The following is a 16,648-nucleotide window of genomic DNA, read 5'->3' on the forward strand; positions in this document are numbered from 1 at the left end:
TTTTATGGGATGTTTTATGTCTTTTTTTTTTTTTTTTTTTTGAGAAATAACAACCATGGAAGATTAGGGGACAGCTTACTACTGTTCTTAATAAGCAGCACAGCCTGTCTTCAGTACTGTTTACAAGCTTCTTGTGGACTGTTACTTTCCTTGAATCCAACTTTGGTGCTCTTTCACATATGGATAAAGCTTGGATTTTTGTTAGGGTTTGTTCTGTTTTGTTTTCATCTTGATAGCATTGTGGTTGTCTGGATATCCTATTTAATCCTTTTTTTTTGCTTCATTGCTTTTATATCCCCCCTCACCCTTCTCCGTCATGTTTTTTTACTTCAGCACCTTTTTCTGCCACCACCCTATTCTCTTCTCTTCCCATGTTTTTGTTCCTTCTCCCATTTCAAGTTATTTTCCTGTCCTGCCCATTGTACATTATTATTGTGTCTTTAAATACCAGGAAAATTAATTAATAATGCAACAGTGCTTCAGCCTGTGTATATTTGCATATATGTAAAGTTATGTATTAGCAGCATCATTTAGTACGTGTATCATGGTACTAAGGTGTTACTGTTTACAGGATGGTGTGTGTAATTGCTGAGGCATGGTTTCTCCTTCAAAGGTTGTCTGCCAAAATTGCCTAAACAGTCCTCTCTTGCCCCTTTTAGGGCACTTTTCACCTTTGCAGCAAGAGGATGAGAGTTGTGGTGAATGCAGAGCTGCTGTGCAAAGATTGCTGAAGGACACAGACCTCTCCTGTTCTGGCCACTGAAGAAATGAGAGTAAACACCCAAGTCTGTGCCTTGTCAGTGTGCAGCACAGCTTGTGTAAAAGTGCTCATTTGCAGCATGGAGGGGTTCTCTGAAGTGCATACTTTTCACGAAGCAGAGACAAATGGAGAAATCATAGAGGATAAAGAAAACAAGTGTGTCCTTGATCTTGTTTTTGCTACCATCAGAAGATTCTCCTACTGGCTTCAAACACAACAGCAAAAAGGGACTGCAGATATTTAAGGGAGAGGAGACAGTTCATTTGTTGACATGAACAGAGTATGGAAAACAATAAAATCTTAAAAGCTTGGAGTGAACTGAAAAATTGATTTTATTTAAAACTTTTTTTAACATGTTTTTCCTGTTTCATTGTCCTTTCTTTTTAGAGTTATGGATAGAGCAGGAATGGTGAGGTTGCACTGAACCTGTCAAAACTGATGACAGTTCAAAGAAATTTCAGTCCTTTGCAGGAATAACTTTAATGAGTGTGATGCTTTGACTCCTCCACTGTCTCATGACTGCATTTTCTGTCTAAAGTGTGGTCTAATTTATTCTGTGTAAGATAGGCTCTTCCTGTGTAGCTCCAAATATGTAGTCCCTGCTCCAAGTTACTGTACTCTGCACTGGCAAGAAGTCAAACGTCTCCCATTAATTAAATAGATGGTACCTTCAGCAGTTCTCCTAGGCGCCAAGCAGACAAACACCAAAGAGGTGGTGGACAGGGGTAGAGTGACAGGGAGCACGTGGTAGGAAGAGAATTCACTGATCCTAGATAACAGCATTGTGTTAAAAGCATCAGTCAAGGTTTTAGATTGCCCCATGTAAATCTCACCTCTGTCTGAGACCATCAAGACCTTTAATCTTAACCTTGTGTACATAAATGGCCTCATTAAGAAGTTACTGGCTAATCTAGGATGAAAAACCTACTTCTTATTTGAGTTTAAACTGATTGTTACTGGCATGGTCCCATGAAGAAAGGTAGGTTCACAGCAGTTAAGTCTCTTGACAAAATTCCTTTTCCTTTCTCTTTATTTTTTTGCAAACTGTAAAACTAAACAAATTATGGTATCTGTCTCTAATATGTGACAGCTAATAAAACTTATTATCTGAGTGAAAAAATTATAGTTGGGGATCAATTGCTCACAGAAATGTTAATGAGGGTTGAGTTTAACACTAATCCAATTCTATGAAGTTTGGAAAGCTGTTAATCTGAACGGAACCCAAAAGAAAGACTGTGTTGGGTTGCTGGCTTTGGGTTATGTTTTACCTACCACGAACCCCACAAACTGTGTAGAATATCTCTTACCACTGAAAATCCAGCTCCCAGTAAGTCTCAAGGCCAGGCTGGACAGAGCTCCAAGCAATCTCTTCTAATGAAGGCTGTCCCTGCCCAAATCAGGGGAATTGGAATTAGATGATCTTTAAGCTTCCTTCCAATCCAGGCCATTCTATGATTCTATGATTCTATGAAGCCTCAAGCTGTACCTACAGCATTTTTGTTCTGGTTTTTGCTTTTTATATTAATACTTTTTAATGTGCTCTCATGCCATTATACTAATAACTAGACATTTTCTAGTACAACAGGTTCAGGTTCCTTGATGCTAATTGGACATGTTGCAAAATTTTGTCAGAGGAGGAGATAATCAGGATGCATCATTAGCTTCTGTGATGCCTATATTCATTAAACTGTATTTCCCTTCTTCTTTACAAATTATGGCCTTATTTATATTTGTTTCTCCTTGGGCTTTTCTCTGTGATGTTCTCAACACATCCCACCAGTTACAAAACAGTTTAAATTTTTGTTGACTTTTCAGTATCTTGAAAGCACTTGGAATCTCATGGGGTACAGGCTCCAGAGAAAAGTATAAAAACAGACCTACCTTGTTGAACTAGCTAAAGCATAGCTGCCTGAAAGCATCATGCAGTGTGGATCAGTAGGTATTTAGCTCAAATTTTCTCTACAAACATTGCCACGTAATCCAGATACGATGCGTGCTGATCTTTGTGCCTCAAGCAGTCCAACTTGCAATTCCACAGTAGATTTTAGAATGTTATTTCTATTCAGAGGAAAAAAAGCAACAACATTAAATACAGAAACCAAATGGATTTGTATTTTTAAAATGAAGCCTTATTCTGTGAAATCACAAGTATCAACTTAACGGGATTCGTAAACTATTTTTTTAACAGTTTCTCGTATTTAGGTTCCTCATGAGCAATTCCAAGAAATCTTCAACTTTCCAAGGAGTAATTCAGCACTCTTCCAGTAGTAGATTTTTATTTTTCTTCTTGTAAGATCTGTGGAAAGGAATTTCTTTAATGCTAGACTTACATGGGACAGATCTTTCCCCAAGTAACATAAATCCTGTCTCAACTTAGTTTCCCTTTATACTTTGATTCTTTTAGTTCACCTCAGGCAAATAAACCTAAATAGTAAAACAGATCAATATTTCTGAGGAAAAAGACCGAGCTTGACTGAATCTTAGTATACTGACTTCCACACCTGATTATGTTACTTAGCTGTAAAAAAACCCTTTTTTATAATGGTGAGGGAGAATATGCAAGTTTAATCCTCTTTAAGAGACAAACTTGAAGCCATTTTTCAAGGACTAATGTAATAAACATCTTTGAAAATTACTATAATAAAAAAAACAATTATAAGATGTATGAATATTTATGAAAGTATGTGTTCAAGAAAAGAAAAACAGTGAGAAGAAAGTGTTTTGGGGTGGATTGACATTATTTTACATGCGAATAGAGTCTCAAGAAGAGCAAACTCATCTTTTACTTCTACCTCGCATCACTTAGTGACTATAATTGTTCAGTCAGGGCATTTTTGGCAGTAAAAGGAGATTACCGAAGGAGGGAAGAACTACAGAAAGATTGCTGCAAATAGGTGAAGATCAGCCTCCTTTTTATAAGCTGTAGATCAGGCAAGAAACAATGGACTTTGGCCACATCAAAACATGCAGGTATGGCACAGGGCTGGGTGGGATCCTCTGAAATGTGGACAGTGAGGACCAAGGAACTACTTCCCTGGGACACTGCAGAGCTACTCTCACTCAAGGTCTCTAATAGCAGTTTATGCAGAAGTCTGCCAGAAATGATGTTGCCCTAGAATGGACTTGGCAAACAACTGAGATTCCTTGGGCCCAGTTTTTATGTCTTCTTTATGCTTCTTCCAGCTGATCCAGCTATGTAGCTGATGGAGGCTACAACATTACTTCTACCTTACAGCAGAAACCAACTTGCCAAAGTTGTAGGCAAAGTCTGGGATGTCCCTTTCAGTACTTGGGGGGGGGGGGGGGGGGGGGGGCGGGAGAAAGATAAAAAATTTCTGGTGTCTTTATTTATTTTGCAGAAACCTTGACTATTATAAACAAGTCATAAATTGAAAATCTGGGGAGTATTCATTGCTTTTTCCCTTCAAACAAAGACTGCATTCATTCCCCTGATAGGATATGGAATAGAAGTGGCAGCAGGCTTAAGTGGTGCCAGTGGATTTGGCAGGAAGGAAGGATGGGTCCTCCACAACATGCAACAGCATTTATGGGACTCAGAAGGAGATTGGGGATATGGAGGTGGAGGACAAACAAGCAAAGATAAACAGGCCCAGATACTCACCAAAGACAACAGGACTGTCCACCTGACAGAGAGGGCTGGAAGTAGCACTTTCTTGGAAATGAGACAATGCAATAAGAAGATGAGTTTTGCTTTTTTTGCTTTTTTCAAGAGTTCTCCCACTCTTCATTAAAGCTGCAGTTTCTGTGCCTGTGTCAGTCTGTACTCCAGAGGGTTTTCCTGAGCCATATTTGCTCAGTTGGATTTGCAATATCCTTCTCTAGAGTTTTCAACAAGACTCAGGACAAAAAAAATGGGGAAACCTTGCAAGAGAGCAAGTACCTTCAAATCAGATTCATATAGATAAATCATGTCTATTCTGTCATAAGAAGCAGAAAAACTCCTCAATGTTTGCATATTAGGAAAATAAAAAAACAGACAAATTTGGTGATGGAAGTAATGTGGGAGAGGGACTGGGAGAGGAACACAAGGAACAGTGGTGTCATATTTGATTTATGATTGCAGCAAAAAGGCATAAAAAGACCCAAGGGGAAGGAGGAGAGTGGGAATCTAGACAAAAAGAATGGAGGTCAGAGAATGAAGAGCCTGCAGAAAAGTAGAATTCATATATTCATTTTTCGTCTGCTCTTTACTTAGATGCATTCAAAGTCACAGCAATCCGATCTGCTCTGAGTGGTGGTGTTGGACCACACGAGCTCTGAAGATCATTTCCAACATAAATCATTTTATGATTATAATGAAGCAACTGCAGAAGTTATTGTTTCTATGTTAAGAACATACTGCTTCTCTCTTCTCAGAGCTACTGGCTAGTGATAAACAATCCCATAATGTTTACTTGACAACTCCTTCTTTTCAGGTTCAGACAGCACATTTAGTGGTGCCTTCCATTCCGTTGAGCCCTGCCAACTATGATTTTGTCTGCAGAAGAGCACTGATAGCCAGAACCCAATTTAACCTGGCCTAGTGATATGATCTGATCCCACCTTGCAGCACCAGGACAAAAGACAGGTAAACACAAACCCTGTATCCATGTCACTAATGTTTAATTCATATTCTTGCACAGTTGCACAAGTTTCATGCTGAGGGAAGGTTGGAGGGAATTAATTTTGTTTTACCCTCACAGTGAACTCCAGCAATGTGGAACATCCTAAGTTCTGGAAGTATGTTTAAATTCTAACCTAAATCCTCCTAGAAGTAAAGATTATGAAACTGCAGCTTGGGACCATTATGGCAGACACTTTAAATTAATGTAACTGGCCATGTTCTTAGTTCTCTTATATGAGCAGAATACAAAAATTGTCTTAAAAGGGGCATAAGCGCTTGTCAAGGGCACCCTGTGCTTGAAAAATATTTCCTTTGTCAGCGTGAACAAAGCTGATGGCATGGAAGGATTGAAAACACATAGGTCACAACAAACCCTTAGCTAGGGGCTCAACTATTATCCTGAGAGGCATAGTATAAGGCTGCAGGTGCAATAAAATGCTGATACAAAGCTCCCATTTAAGACAAGTGGCATTTGGACGCTAGGGAAGTAGTTGGCCCTGCAGTGCATTTATTTTTCTGAAGTGACAGAATTTTTATCACTTTCTGTTTCATCTTGGAAAAGGAGGATAATGTTTCATGAAAACCATCTAGGGAGCCATCAGACAAAGAAACTTCTAGAAGCTGCATTAAAAAAATTTTCCACATCTGCTTGCCTCTTATATGTGTGAATCATAGTTTTACCACCTCCTTTGAGAAATGACAGGTTTAATATATGCTCCATCTAAGCAACCGAGGCACATGGAACACAGAAAGGTGTGGAGGGAGATTTCTTTGAAATAAAACTGCTCTGTAGAACAGAAAATATTTGAACATAAATTTCAAAGGCTTGTTTCAGCAGATAATGCTTTCAGGCTTTGCAGGCAAAGTCTACTAGTAACCACTATTGTAAACATAATCAATATGATGTAGGTATACGGAACTGAAAAAAAGTATAGTTACAGTTCAGATGCTTCTTTAATAATGCATGCTAGTATTTTCCTATATATACTTACTAGTTTTTAAGTTGAATAATTATACAAGACAACTAAATTCAAATTCTAGAAAATATCAGAAAATCTAGAAAAAAATTAAATTCTCTAGTTCTTGAACAATTTCATTCCATGAAAGTTAGTAAAATCTTGAAATCAGATAACAAAATGTAACAAACACTCTAAAAAAGAGATATAATAAAATCAAATGCAACTAAAAAAAAACAAAAGGAAATTTGGAAATGGCATGAATACAACAAAATGGATTGGGACGAAACGAGGTGCAGTGAAAAGGACCGAAACTTGCCAAAATTAGACAAATTGAAATCTTGAAATCAGAGAACGAAGTGAAACAAAGAGACAGGAGAAGACATTGACGAAATGAAATACCATTTAAAAAAACCCAAAACTTCTGAAAGGAAGTGAAAACAATAAAATGGCATGGGATAACATGAAGTGCAGGGAAATTGACCAAACCTTGCTGAACTGATCCTCATTGAAATGGCAAGATTTCATTTCCTTTCAGGAAAGGAAATGAAATCTCGAAATCAGAGGACAAAGTGAAAGAAATTGACAGGAGTGGACTTCTAATGAAATTAAATTCAATGGAAAGAAAGAAAAGAAAATTCAGAAATGAAGTGATTGTAATCAAATGTAATGAGATGACATGAAGTGCTCCCCTTTTGCATGGCTTTTGTAGTTTCAGTATCCCTGGAGGTCTAGGCTTTGTGCTTTTCTAAAGCCGCACCTTAAGCGTAAGCCTAACCCTGAACAGAGCAGTAAAAGCAGCCTTTTGCTGAGGTGCCAAGAACATGGGTTGGTGTCAAGGAGCAAGGTGAGGAAGGAGCAATGTTGGGGCAGTGCCGTGCTCCCTGTGGCATGCCACTTGTAGTGTCAGTGTGCCTGGAGCTCTGGGCTTTGTGTTTTTTTCAAGCCTAACCTAAGTGGAGCAGTAAAAGCAGCTTATTCCTGAGGTGTCCAGCACGTGGGTTGTGCCAAGAAGAAAGGTGTGGAGGGAGCAATCGTCGGGCAGTGGGGTGTTCTTGCACTGAAATGGACCAAACCTTGCTGAAATGATACTCACTGAAATCCTGAAATCAGGGAACGAAGTGAAATGAGGAGACGAGAGAAGACACTGATGTCATGAAATGTTTTTCCTTAAAAAAAAAAAAAATTATATTAAATGCTATTAAAGAAAAAAAAAGAAGAAGTATAAAGTGAGGAGGATGAAGTGGAATGGGATGACATGAGGTGAAACGAAGGGTCTTGATAAGGAAAGATTAGTGTTCCTACTGAACGGGCATAGAACAGGGCATAGAGAAGGAAAACGAAAGACAGAGGGAGAATCAGAAGACAAGGACAGCATTACCGCTTCACCTCGGGGCGCCCCATGTACGTCTGTCTGTGCGGCGGATGCAGCGAGCAGTGACCGGCCTGCGTGGCTCCAGTGACCGGCCGGGCGCGCTGCCAAGCGGCGGCGAGCGGCCTGGCTGCGGCCTGCGCCCCGCCGGAGCGGCTGCTGCGGGCTGGGTGCAGGCCGCGCCTGCCCCGTCGGGGGAACAGCGGAGTCCTAGGGTGTCGCGGCAACAGGCTGCCTCGGGGAAGCGGCAAAGCAGGGCAGGACAGCACAGGTGTGAACAGGACAGACAGACAGAGAAGCAGCAACGCCGCAGGGAGAAAAAGGCAAGGAGAGGGCCAGAGCTGGCCCTCCTGGTGAGCCTTCACTCCCTGCAAGAAAACCAAAAAGTAGCATCCTCAGAGGTGTGGTGCAGGTAGCTGCTTTTATGTGCTACGCCTCCTGATATAGCTCAATTTACAGGGCATTTTTTCCCGATCTACCACACCTGCAAGGGGCAGTCGCTTGCAGCCCAGTCATGGGAGCTTTGTCTCCCCTGGGTGGCTGTCAGATAAAGTCTCCCCAGGGCCTGGGGTCCCCTTCATCACATATACAGCCCCTGGAGTAAGTTTGCACCTCATGTATGTCTCAACGTATGTTAATAATGGCATAAATAAAAATCAAGTTACTCCCTCCATGCATGGGTGGAGCCAAGGAGCAAGGTGTGGAGGGAGCAATGTTGTGGCAGTGCCATGGTCCCCTTGGCATGCATTTTGTAGTTGCACTGTCCCTGGAGCTCTAAGCTTTGTGGTTTTCTCAAGCCTAACCCAAAGTAGAGCAGTAAAATCAGGGTTTTGCTGAGGCTGAGGTGCCAAGCACGTGAGTGGTGCCAAGGAGCAAAGTGTGGAGGGAGCAATATTGGAGTTGTGCTGTGCTTCCCTTGGCATGCCACTTGTAGTTGCATGGAGCTCTAGGCTTTGTGGTATTTTCAAGCCAAATCCTAAGCGTAACCCTAATCATAAGGGGAGCAGTAAAATCAGCCGATTCCTTAGGCTGAGGTTCCCAACCCATGGGTGATTCCAAGGAGCAAGGTGTGGAGGGAGCTGTGTCTGGGTAGTGCCGTGCTCTGCTTGGCACACCTTTTGTAATTGCAGTGTCCCTGGAGCTCTGGGCTTTTCAGTTTATATAAGCCTAACCCTAAGGGCAGCAGTAAAATCAGCATTTTCCTAGGCTGATGTGCCCATTATACAGGTAGTGCCAAGGAGCAAGGTATGGGGGGAGCAATGCTGGGGCTGTACTGTGCTCCCCTTGGCATGCCTTTTGTAGTTGCAGTGTCTGTGGAGCTCTGGGCTTTGTGGTTTCTGAAATGAAGGTATGTTGTGGTTTTCTGAAATGATGAGAAAACAATAAAATAGAATGGGATGACATGAAGTGCAGGGAAATGGACCAAACCTTGCTGAATTGATCCTCATTGAAATTGCAAGATTTCATTTCCTTTCATGAAATGAAGAAACATTTTTAGCATTTCATTTCATCAGTTTCTTCTCCTGTCTCTTTATTTGACTTCATTCCCTTATTTTGAGATTTCAATGTGCATAATTTTGGCAAATTTCAGTGTTTTTCACTGCACCCCATGTCATCCCAATCCATTTGGTTGTAGTCGCTCCATTTCCAAATTTTCAGGTTTTTTCCACTTGCATTTGATTTTACCATATCTCCTTTCCAGAGTGTGTGTGCGATATCAACGAGGATCAATTCAGCGAGGTTTGGTCCATTTCCCTGCACTTCATGTCATCCCATTCCATTTCATTGTTTTCACTTCATTTCAGATTTTTTTCTTCTTTTTTTCAATTGCATTTTATTTTATCATATTTCCTTTCCAGAGTGCTTGTTACACTTTCTTCTCTGATTTCAAGATTTCATTCCCTTTCATGAAATGAAATTCTTCAAATTTTAATGTCTCTCAAAGTAACAGATTTTGAGTTTAAACTCTAATTTTTAGCCTAATAAACCATATTATTTCCTATTTCATCTGTAGTTTCCAGGTTTAATACCCACCATTTGCAAAGAACCAGTAAATTCTTGATTTATTAAGAAAGAAGTTTAGCATTCCTGTTACTTCAATTCCTAAAGCAAGTATTTGGATTTAGATGCCTGTTAGAAACTTTACGTGAAAAGATGAGAAACCAAACAGAAATGTTCAATGTTCCACATCTTTGTAAGGATGCACTGAGATTTCCACAATCAATCTGACTAGGGAGAGCAATGGATATTGTTTACCCTGACTTCAGTAAGGCTTTCAACACTGTCTCTCAAGAAATCCTCTTGGGCAAACTGCAGAGGTGTGGGTTGGATGAATGGACAGTGGAAGGGATTGAAAACTGGCTGAGTGATAGATCCCAGGGGGTCATGATCAGTGGCACAGCGTCTAGTTGGAGGCTTGTCACTAGAGGTGTCACCTTAAGGGTCGATACTGGGCCCAGTATTGTTTAAATTATTCATCAGTGACCTGGCTGAAGGGGCAGATGCCTCCTCAGCGAGTTCCCTGATGACACAAAGCTGGAGGAGTGGCCGATACCCCAGAGCGGCTGTGCAGCCCCTCAGGGGGCCCTCGACAGGTTGCAGGGATGGGCGGAGAGGAACCTTCTGAAATTCAGCAAAAGCAAGGGCAGGGTCCTGCACCTGGGGAAGAATAACCCTGGGCACCAGCACAGGCTGAGGCTGAGTGCTGTAAGCAGCACTACAGAGAAGGACCTTGGGGTCCTGGTGGACAACAAGCTGTCCATGAGCCAGCAGTATGTCCTGGGGGCCAAAAAGGCCAATTGTGTCATGAGGTGCATTAGGAAGAGCATTGCCAGCAGGTCAAGGGAGGTGATCCCACCCCTGTGCTCAGCCCTAGTGAGGTGCATCTGGAGTGCTGTGTCCAGTTCTGGGCTCCTCAGTGCAAGAGAAACATGGAGCTCCTAAAGCAATTCCACTGGAGAACAAAGATGATTAAGGGACTGGGGCGTCTCTCTTTTGAGGAAAGGCTGAGGGAGCTGGACTTGTTCAGCCTCGAGAATAGGCAGCCAAGAGGGCGCCTCATCACTGTCTCTAAATCTGAAGGAAGGATGTCAAGAGGATAGATCCACGCTCTTCTTGGCCATGCTGAGTGACAGGGTAAGAGGCAGCGGGCAGAAACTGATGCACAGGAAGTTTCCCCTAAACATGAGGAAGAACTTCTTTCCTGTGCAGGTGACCGGGCACTGGAACAGGTTTCCCACAGAGGTTCTGGAGTCTCCCCGACTGGAGATACTCAAGAACCATCTGGACACAATCCTGTGCCATGCGCTGTGGGATGATCCTGCTTGAGCAGGGAGGCTGCACCAGATGACCACTGTGGTCCCTTCCACCTGATCCATTCTGTGATTCTGTAATTCTGACTATGCTGCTTCTATAGCAACATTAGTTTACATTAAAGTATTTGTTAAAAGCTTATAAGCAAGGATTAAGTAGTCAATATTTTCTAGTTCTTTTCTTGTTGAACCGATGATAGACAGTGGGATTTTTTAAGATAGTAACTATTAAATACATTCATGAGAATAGTAATTTTGCTTCTTTTGTTTCCTGCCTGCTTTGTTCTTAGATGATTTGCTACCACTGCTTATAAAGTAAAAGAAGTCCCATGCTACAGAAGTTGAGGCCTGAGCTGTTTTCCCTGAAAGAAAAAAGCTAGGAAGCTGCAGGAGATTACACTTTTCACCTTGGAGAAGTTCTGTTGTTAAAGTTGTTGTTGTTCTGAAGCCTAAATAAAGTTTTCAAACAGGAGTAGTTCAGTTACACAAATAACAATGTACTCATACTCACATCCTAAATGGTTAATACAACAGTGATCTTTTGAGGAGCCTTTTTTCCCACTGAAACATACCAAATTCAAATATTAGATGTGGCCATCCATTTGGAATTAAATACTGGTTTTATTTGGTAGTTTATCCAGCTACCTCAAAGAGCAAATTTCAAAGTTGAAAGAGGAAGAAATAGTCACATTTCTTGTGTTTATCTTCCTCCAGACCCTTGCATCTAACATGGGATCAGTGAGATTTTTGGGCATAACATTGGGAGTTCACAGTTTGTGGTGTGATGGCAAAGCCATGGATTAGGGAAGAGGCTGGATCTCTGTTAGCTTTCTTGGGGAAGCTGTGTGTGCAGTGACAGTGTCTATGCTGGCCATGTTCCTCTGAGCAAGAGAGGGAACAGGTCAGGTGTACTCTCATGCTTAGTATGTCCAGGAGAGGAAAACCTGTAATCCCCAAAATATGACAGGAGGGAGTGATGACCTAAGCACTGAGGATACTTCCTGGGAAGTGGAGAGCACAGCAAGATGTTTCTCCAAACCAGCTGCTGAGTGGGCAGAAGACCAACCTGAGAGAAAGAAGCTCTCTTGCTTCAGTGTACAAGAGAGATGGTTATAGATTTTATTTATTTCCATCCCCTTTAGTCTTGCTGGCTTCCCCGCCCCACCCACCCCTCCCAAATTTAAATTTTCCCTTCACTTCATATTCTAATAAGACTTAGAATTTAAGCTTAAAAGCTTTTTCTTTGGAGGACTTAAAATGGGAAAATCTTAGGCAGGTCCACCACATAGTTCCAGGCAGCTCAAAGGCTTCTGTTTCTACATAACATAATATATGGTTATTTGTGACTAGACATGAACAGTTTGGTGAATCTTAAACTTCAGGAAAGCATGTCTGACTTTATGTAATTTCTGTTCCCATTTAACAAAATTATGTGGCTTTAATTCAGGTTTACCAAGATGCTTCCAGCTTGGTGGATATATTGTGAACTTGTATTTCTATGCAGAAATAGTGCCTATCTTCAGGTGATTAAGAGATCTTTTTATTCTTAAACCTGCCACAGATTTGTGGGTGAAAATACATGCTTTCCTTTCACAATGCCTGGAGTTCTGAATTGCAGGAAGCCACTGCATTGAACATTGGAGTGAAGTTGATTTGACAGTCAGCTGCAAGAGAAAATACAGTGGTCCAAATACTATACTGTTGAAATCAAGGATGCTTATATTGTGTTCATTTTTATAGCCATAGTTTTTACCTCCTCCAATCACCAGTGACACCCCAAGGGAGTTCTATTTGAGGAAAAAGTCACTCTCTTTGAGGTCTTATTATCTAGAATTAGCTTTAAGTGAAAGCAAGCCACCTGCAGCATGGCTACTCTTGAAAGGTCTCAGTGTGTTGATGTGAGAATAAAACAGTTCATCAATTCAGCCTTGTTATTCCTTGTTAAACCACTTCCTTTTATAGTGGTACCTGCAGAACACTGTGTTTGAAATTAACATTTAGAATTTTGAGCAGAGATCTCACAAAGCATTTCTTGGATGTTAATCTGCATGTGTCTGGAGATTAATCCTTTTTCTTGCTGTACATGTCATCTTTCATGGAAAGTACTGAAATTACAGATTTTAGTTATTTTTAGACCTAATCCCTACAACTCTTCCCTCTTTGCTTTAGCATCTATCTTGCTACTTTATGGTGCTATTTATAGTGTCAACACATAGTGTAAAGGAAATATCTGTCAGTGCTGCAGTACTTGCAACGCTTTCTCTAAACATGTTCCTGCAAATATATTTCAAGCCATGGAGTGAACTGTGAAGAAGAGTGGTTGTGGGTGCAAGGATGTCTGCAGCTTCATCTAAGCAGATGTTTGTCCTTGGGTGTCCTGGAGTGGCCTAAACTGATGCTTCAGGGCTCTACCAAGCAGCACTGAACAGAGGAGGCTGAAAGCGCTGCAGCCCTGAAGGGCTGAGTGCTTGACAGCATTGCTCTGGACATAAAGCCACTGACCCAGTCCTCAGATACTTGCCAGCAAATGTGCACTGCCAGCTCTGTCCAGGAGATAGTTACCAATAATAACTACTGGCTGAATTATGGGACAGTTCAGGATGGAGGGAATATCTGGAAATCACCTAGTGCTTAAAGCAGGTCAGCTAGAGCAGGGTGCCCAGGACTGTTGGGTTTTTAATATCTCCATGAATGGAATCTCCATAGCCTCTCTGGGAAACCTGTTCCTGTGTTTGACTGCCCTCAAAGTAAAAACGGGGGGGGGGGGGGGGGGGGGGGGGTTGTATGTTCAGGTAGAATTTCCTGTGTTTATATTTTGATTTTTTTTAAAAAAATCTGTGCCTCTTGTCCTGTCACTGGGCACCATTGAGAAAAGTCTACTTCCCTCTTCCTCATTCCCAACTTTCATTTGTACAAACTGATAAGGTCCTCTTGAGTCTGCTTTTGCCCAGGCTGAACAGTCCCAGCTCTCTCAGTCTTTCCTCATGCAGCAGGTGCTTCACTCCTGTAATCATCTTTGTGACCCTTTGCTGGACTTGCTCCATGTCTCCTGTTCTGAGGGGCCCAGAACTGGACCCTGCATCCTGTGTGTGTGTGGCCTCACCAGGACTGAGCAGAGAAGGTGAATCACCTCCCTAAAACTGCCAGAAATGGGCTTCCTAATACAGCTCGAGACACTGTTGGTATTCTTTGCTATGAGGATGAGACTCGGTTTGAGGCTAATAGACCTATTGTCATAAATGTGGTGGAAATGTGAGGTTGCACAAAAGTGCTAATATTTATAGTTATAAATGTAGACAAAACCTGTCAGAATAGAATACCAGAGCAGATGCCATGAAAAGTCCATTGGTGCCTGTCTTTACCTGACTCTTTCCCACATGCTTCAGTCTAACATGGTCATCAGCATAGGGTCTACTGCACTGTGATGTTGAAAACCCTTCCAAATGGAATAGTCTCATTTGTGCACTATTGCAATTTCCTTGATCAGGGCAGGAAGGAGTTAAAAATCTATTTGCTCTCACAGTTAGATGGGATCTTAAAGAAAATTTCAAGTCCATCCTCCTGCCTAGAGCAATTGTTCATAGATGTGTCATTCCTGATGTGCTTTTCTAATATTTTTGTAAAGACTTCCAGAGATGGAGACAGGAACATTTCCCCAGGCAATCTTTACTATTGGTTCTTCAGAACCATTATGGCTACTGAGGTCTAGCATCTAATGAGATTTCTTTTTTGACACATCTTAGGCCTTATCGTCTGTCCTACCAATGTCCTTCCTTGACATCAAACATGTTCATGTGTTTGTTTATGTTAAAAGCATGTGTTTATGCTTTATGTTCTCTTCCTTGATACTTTTTTAAGCTAAACTGCAGACAGGGTCCTAATTAGCTCTGAACTGATAGGCCCAGAACTCCACCAAGCTCATAGTACCTACTTAGGCAAAGCCATCTGATAGAGATGTCAAACTACGCCATGAGATGTCCAACTATGCCACATGTAGGGTGTGTAAAAGAGTAACTGCCCTCAGTCTATGAAAAAGGAAACAAAAGAAGAAGGTGTGCAGTATTTCAAATCTCAGTGAAGATCCAAAATAAATCAGATAAAGACTTAAGTGTGAAGTTTTTTCTTTAAGACTCGTATGTGAATTATGGAAATGAGAAATGGGATGGAAGATGTGAAGTATCAGGTAAGCACCCCAAAGTGCCAGCAATTTTATGGGGGCTAGAGCCCAAGGACTACAGAAGCTGGGAAAAAGACTATGGTGTGGGAAAGAGGATGAGAAAGAAGGCTTTCGTAGAAAGCAAAATGGGAAAACAACATTGTCCAATCAAATAATGTAGAGGAGATGTTAAACAAAAACCTCTACTTTAACTATTTGTAAATACTGCACTTGCTCCAGGTTGAGCTATCTGTACAGAAATGTATGCACACTTCTATTAGCCAGACTTCTAAATGGTAAGTATTCCTGAAAGGAAAGCTCCCCTCTCTGTAGTTGCCATTGCTACAATTATATTTTTATTTACATATAAATACATATTTGCGTGTTATTGGTCTGTTGGTCATATTATCTAGGAAACAGCCATAAAGACTTACAAATATGCCTAATTCTACTTCAAGAGAAATTATGCTGAAGTAAAGATTGCAGGTTATTACAGCTGGTGATGGGGGTCAGTGGCTCTGATCCAGGAAGAGGTGACCGGTCTGGGGAGATGGTCCCAAAAGGAACCACCTTCCTGAGGTCCGGTATCTTCCCTCAGCTGCTGGCAGGAGGGCCCTTGCAGAGGCTGTCAGCTCTTTAGTGATTATCAGCTCATGATTCCAGCTCAGCTCTGCAGGGCAGCCTCCAGGCCAAGCCAGACCAGAGAGAGACGAGAGACTCGTGTGGCTGGTTCCGCACAGAGGCAGCTTTATTGTGGGTCCCCTCCAGCGAAGGGGAAAGCCAGGGACGAGAACCCTCTCTCCGAGGGGCCCCAGAGAGCTTGCTTTTATAGGGATACAGGGGATCAGTAAGGGACCAATGGATTACAGAGGATCTGGGATGGGAACAGACCAATGGGTTACAAAGGATCTGCATAGTGTCTCCCAAAGGATTGTGGCTCTGCCTTTCCTCGCCGTGACCAAAGTGGTTGCCTTTCCAGGGAGTCCTGCTGGGAGATTGCTCAATCTCCTTATCTCAGCAGACGTCCCTCCAGGGCAGTGGCTGGGCATACCCCACAGCAGGTTATTTCACAAGTATTATTTCCAAAAACCAGAGCAAAGTGTCAAACAGCACTCAAATACTCAAGAAGTGTCCACCATATGGAAGGTTGTGTCTGTGGGAGTCTACTTCAAGAGAAGCAAGGAGAACAAATGTGTAGACTGAACTCAAATAGAGTGTAAGTCTTTAAAGAAAAAAATTCATCCCATATTTTGGAATTAAGACAATCCTTAAATGCTTCTAATTACAAAATAACTCTTGTCCTGATAGTTTTTTGCATCTAGAAGCCACTGTTTTAGATAAGGGGTTCTTTCTTAAAGGAAATATCACTTGTCATAAAGCATACATGCTAAAAAGGGAAAGTTCTGATTCTAAGAGATACAGAAGGTCACAACAAGGCAGTATGACAGTGGTGATAAGACAGCAGACAT

Source organism: Coloeus monedula, assembly GCF_965178545.1.
Source record: "Coloeus monedula genome assembly, chromosome: 1".
NCBI classification, from domain to species: Eukaryota; Metazoa; Chordata; class Aves; order Passeriformes; family Corvidae; genus Coloeus; species Coloeus monedula.